Raw genomic sequence first — 6,000 nt, 5'->3', positions numbered from 1 at the left:
CTTATTGTGAGCACACAGGACGGTGGCATCTTTCTAAGTTTTTTTTAATTTTCCCAGCAATCAGTACAACCAAGTCATCGTTATAAGGCATCGCCCTCTTTTGCCCACCCCCCCAGCACCAGGTGTGGCCACTAGCCTATATGAAGGCCCAAAATTGTGTGTTCCTTTCTGCTCTGACAATGGCATGCCCATTCGTGCGAGATGTGGTGGATGAAGAAGCACTTGTGCTGAGGAGAGCCTTCAGGCGAGAAAGGGTCTTCAGGGACCGGTTGGACCCACTGGCCTTCCCTGATGACCATCTATATGAAAGATACAGGTTTTCTGCAGATGGCATCAGGTATCTATGCAGACTACTGGGTCCCAGGATTAAGCACCGCACTGCACGGAGCCATGCACTGAGTGTGGAGCAAATGGTTTGTGTGGCCTTGCGCTTTTTTGCTAGTGGAGCCTTCCTGTACTCAGTGGGGGATGCAGAACAGCTGAACAAGGCCACAATTTGCCGCAATAAGGAGTGTGTGTCTGGCTATCAAAGCATTAGCAGATGTCTTCATCTCCTTCCCTGGCCACAGAAGACTCTGTGACATCAAAGAGGAGTTCTATAGGATTGCAGGTAAGAGGATCTACAAATTACAGGACAACTGTTAACACATAGTAGGATACTCATTACTTTGTGACAGGTTTCCCCAATGTCATTGGTGCAGTGGACTGCACACACATAAGGATAAAAGCCCCCTCAGGTGCCCATGAGGCCGATTTTGTGAATAGGAAATCCTTTCACAGCATTAATGTTCAGGTGAACATAACTTTTTGATATTGTCCATTGACGAACACTCTGCATTGCCAGTGATGTGCATTGATTGGTGTAATATTCCTCATCTTATGATTTCAGATGGTCTGCAATGCTGACTGTGTGATCAGCAATGTTGTGGCAAAATGGCCTGGCTCAGTCCATGACTCCAGAATCTTTCGGGCCTCTGAAATCTATCACAAGGTAAGCCACACAACCCCTATTTATAACCATCATGGCTGTGTCAAGAATATCACTGTGTTTATGAGGTAGTAATGATGAGATTTTGTGTTGACAGGTGAATTCTCTGGTGTGTTGCTGGGAGACAGGGGGTATGGCTGCCAGCCTTTTCTCCTGACACCTTTCACAGACCCCCAGGAAGCACAGCAGGCCTACAACCATGCCCATGCCAGGACCAGGGCCAGAGTTGAAATGACCTTTGGCCTCCTGAAGGCACGCTTTCACTGCCTTCACAAATTAAGGGTCAGCCCTGTTAGGGCATGTGATATTACTGTGGCTTGTGCTGTCCTCCACAATGTGGCCTGCCTGAGGAAGGAGAGGGCCCCCAGAGTGCCACCAGCCATGGACTGGGACAATCCGGCAATCTTCCCTGATGACGACAGTGGTCGGCTGCTGAGGGACCAATATGTGTTGAATTATTTTAGTTAGTATGTGTGCTTTCAATTTTGGTAAAATATGTCCTGCGGTGGCAGAGGAATTTGGGTTTTTTTGGGTTCGTTTTTTGACGAATTTGGCCTCTTATGATGTTTGTGCGGTATACTGTGTGTAATACAAGGCTGCAGGGAGGCTACTGCATCCATTCATTTGTCTGTTCAGTTGATGTGTATGGATTTGTCCTGCATTTATTTTAGTGTGCAGACATGCAGGGTGTGTTATATACAGACCTTTGAATGTGTATGTATCATTTTGTATAATATGCTTGGATTCTGTGCTTTCCATCTTGTAGAGTCACTGTGACTTCAGTTTCGAAAGGAGCTGATGGTTTACCTGCTTTGTTTTGTCCTTATTCAATAAAGGAACATAATGTTACACATTGTGTTTTTATATTCATATGGAATGTGTATTTGTTTATATGACAGAGTACTAGGGCCACACTGAAGAAAAAGGATAAAGTCATAAATGTATGAGGCTGGTTCTTTCTGCAGAAAAGCTACATATTGTTTTTACAGTTTTGATACTTATGACAATGTGATACTTAATATTCTGGCACATCAGCATGTCTTTGTTTATGAAACCATACTGAAGTACAATTTCACGAAATGCCCCACATCTGTCATTTTAACAACTGTCCTCCTTTAAAACAACTGGTTACGATATTATGACTTGTGTTTTTTTCCCCTCTGTGGCCCTAATATTATATCATTTTATATATAGCCTTAGTCTATGGGAAACTGTAAATTATCTAATGATAGCAACATCTAAAAATCATTTTTTATCCAAAATCATTGAAATTAATGATCACAAACGTTTAAATAACAGTGGGTCTAGTTATATGTGATAACAATGTATAGTGAGCAGTGAAATAACTATTGGTTTCCATTTGTGGTGACTGCTGACTGACATTAGGGATGAGATTAAATAGATCCTGGAATTTAGCCTGGTCTGGAGCAGGCTAGCTCCACAGAATAAATCTCCATGGTAATTTATACCATAACATATCCTCCTGCCCCCTATCCATCTTTAGTGCAACCGGATTACGGATCAATTGAGCCAGGATCACCAAGATATCCTGGCTTAATCCCTTATCCTAGTTTTGTGCAACAGGCCCCAGGTCCATTATAAGGCAAGAACAGTGACAAATAAACAAGGAGAAATGATAGTCCATCATTACTTTAAGACATGAAGGTCAGTCAATACAGAAAACTTCAGGAACTTTGAAAGTTTCTTCAAGTGCACTCGCAAAAACCATCAAGCCCTATGATGAAACTGGCTCTCATGAGGACCGCCACAGAAAAGGAAGACCCAGAATTACTTCTGCTACATTGTATAAGTTCATTAGAGTTACCAGCCTAAGAAATTGCAGCCCAAATAAATGCTTCACAGTGTTCAAGTAACAGACACATCTCAACATCAACTGTTCAGAGGAGACTGCGTGAATCAGGTCTTAATTTATTATTTTCCTTTTATTTAACATTTATTTAACTAGGTATAACCGATGTGAAATGGCTAGCTAGTTAGCGGGGTGTGCGCTAATAGCGTTTCATTCGGTGATGTCACTCGCTCTGAGACCTTGAAGTAGTTGTTCCCCTTGCACTGCAAGGGCCGTGGATTTTGTGGAGCGATGGGTAACGATGCTTTGAGGGTGGCTGTTGTCTATGTGTGCAGAGGGTCCCTGGTTTGAGCCCAGGTAGGGGCGAGGAGAGGGACGGAAGCAAAAATTTTACATAGGCAAGTCAGTTAAGAACAAATTCTTATTTACAATCACGGCCTACCACGTTTGGACAAAACACACATCACGACAAGAAAGACAACACTACATAAAGAGAGACCTAAGACAACAACATAGCAAGGCAGCAACACAACATGACAACAATATGGTTGCAGAACAACATGGCAGCAGCACAAAATGGTAGCAGCACAAAACATGGTACAAACATTATTGGGCACAGACAACAGCACAAATGGCAAGAAGGTAGAGACAACAATACATCACGCAAAGCAGCCACAGCTGTCAGTAAGAGTGTCCATGATTGAGTCGTTGAATGAAGAGATTGAGATAAAAGTGTCCCGTTTGAGTGTTTGTTGCAGCTCGTTCCAGTCACTAGCTGCAGCGAACTGAAAAGACGAGTGACACAGGGACGTGTGTGCTTTGGGGACCTTTAACAGAATGTGACTAGCAGAACAGGTGTTGTATGTGGAGGATGAGGGCTGTAGTCGATATCTCAGATAGAGGAGAGTGAGGCCTAAGAGGGTTTTATAAATAAGCATGAACCAGTGGGTCTTGCGATGGGTATACAGAGATGACCAGTTTACAGAGGAGTATAAAGTGCAGTGATGTGTCCTATAAGGAGCATTGGTGGCAAATCTGCTGGTCGAATGGTGACGAACTAAAAAACATGGTTGAATTGCTGCAAAGAAACCACTACTAAAGGACACAAATAAGAAGAGACTAGCTTGGGCTAGTATATTAGACCGGTGGAAATCTGTCGTTTGTCTGACGAGTCCAATTCTGAGATTTTTGGTTCCATCCGCTGTGTCTTTGTGAGACGCAGAGTAGATGAACGGATGATCTCCGCATGTGTGGTTCTCATCATGAAGCATGGAGGATGAGGTGTTATGGTGTGGGGGTGATTTGCTGGTGATACTGTCAGTGATTTATTTAGAATTCAAGGCACACTAAACCAGCATGGCTACCACAGCATTCTGCAGCAATATGCCATTCCATCTGGTTTGCGCTTAGTGGGACTATCATTTGTTTTTCAACAGGACAATGACCAAACACACCTCCAGGCTGTGTAAGGGCTATTTGACCAAGAAGGAGAGTGATGGAGTGCTGCATCAGATGACCTGGCCTCCACAATCACCCGACCTAAACCCAATTGAGATGGCTTGGGATGAGTTGGCCCGCAGAGTGAAGGAGATGCAGCCAATAAGTGCTCAGCATATATGGGAACTCCTTCAAGACTGTTGGAAAAGCATTCCTCATAAAGCTGGTTGAGAGAATGCCAAGAGTGTGCAAAGTTGTCATCAAGGTAAAGGGTGTCCACTTTGAAGAATCTAAAATATATTTTGATTTGTTTAACACTTTTTTGGTTATGACATGATTCCATATTTGTTATTTCATGTTTCATTCTACAATGTAGAAAATAGTAAAAATAAAGAAAATACCTTTAATGAGTAAGTGTGTCCAAACTTTTGACTGGTACTGTATGTCTAACACTACTCTGATCTTTTATAAGCCCAGATCATAAGAACTAGTGACTCAATATATCACTGTTGGTAAAAGTATTATCATGACGGGTGCTGGGAGTGCTGTGTTCCTAACTATGGTTTCTACGCTCACTCAACTGTTACACCAAATAAAGACTGAACACTAAGGTGATCATGGAACAGAATAGACCATATTTATTGAGTATTTTGTATTTATATTTATTATGGATACCCATTAGCTGCTGCCAAAGCAGCAGCTACTCTTCCATGGGTCCAGCAAAATTAAGGCAGGTTATACAATTTTAAAAACATTACAATACATTCACAGATTTCACAACACACTGTGTGCCCTCAGGGCCCTACTGCACCACTACCACATATCTACAGTACTAAATCCATGTGTTTGTAGAGTACGTATGTTATCGTGTGTGTGTGTGTGTGTGTGTGTGTGTGTGTGTGTGTGTGTGTGTGTGTGTGTGTGTGTGTGTGCATGTGTCTGTGCCAATGTTTGTGTTACTTCACAGTCCCTGCTGTTCCATATTCTGTTTTTTAATCTGTTTTTTAAATCTAATTTTACTGCTTGTGTCAGTTACTTTATGTGGAATAGAGTTCCATGTAGTACTGTGTGCCTTACATAGTCTGTTCTGGACTTGGGGACTGTGAAGAGACCTCTTGTGGCATGTCTTGTGGGGTACGCATGGGTGTCCGAGCTGTGTGCCAGTAGTTTAGACAGACAGCTCGGTGCACTCAACATGTCAATACCTCTCATGTTTTATTTTTATTTTTTATTTCACCTTTATTTAACCAGGTAGGCCCATTGAGAACATGTTCTCATTTACAACTGCAACTTGGCCAAGATAAAGCAAAGCATTGCGACAAAAACAACAACACAGAGTTACACATGGGATAAACATATGTACAGTCAATAACACAATAGAAAAAGTCTATGTACAGTGTGTTCAAATGGAGTAAGATTAGGGAGGTAAGGCAATAAATAGGCCATAGAGGCAAAATAATTACAATTTAGCATTAACACTGGAGTGATAGATGTGCAGATGATGATGTGCAAGTAGAGATACTGGGGTGCAAAATAGCAAAAAAAAATATTATAATATGGGGATGAGGTCGTTGGGTGTGCTATTTACAGATGGGCTGTGTACAGGTACAGTGACCGATAAGCTGTTCTGACAGATGATGCTTAACGTTTGAGAGGGAGGTTTAACTCTCCAGCTTCAGTGACTTTTGCAATTCATTCCAGTCATTGGCAGCAGAAAACTGGAAGGAAAGGCGGCCAAAGAGGTGTTAGCTTTGGGGATCACCAG

This window comes from Oncorhynchus kisutch, linkage group LG14 (assembly GCF_002021735.2).
Source record: "Oncorhynchus kisutch isolate 150728-3 linkage group LG14, Okis_V2, whole genome shotgun sequence".
Taxonomy (NCBI): domain Eukaryota; kingdom Metazoa; phylum Chordata; class Actinopteri; order Salmoniformes; family Salmonidae; genus Oncorhynchus; species Oncorhynchus kisutch.
Note: the sequence above shows the minus strand (reverse complement) of the source record.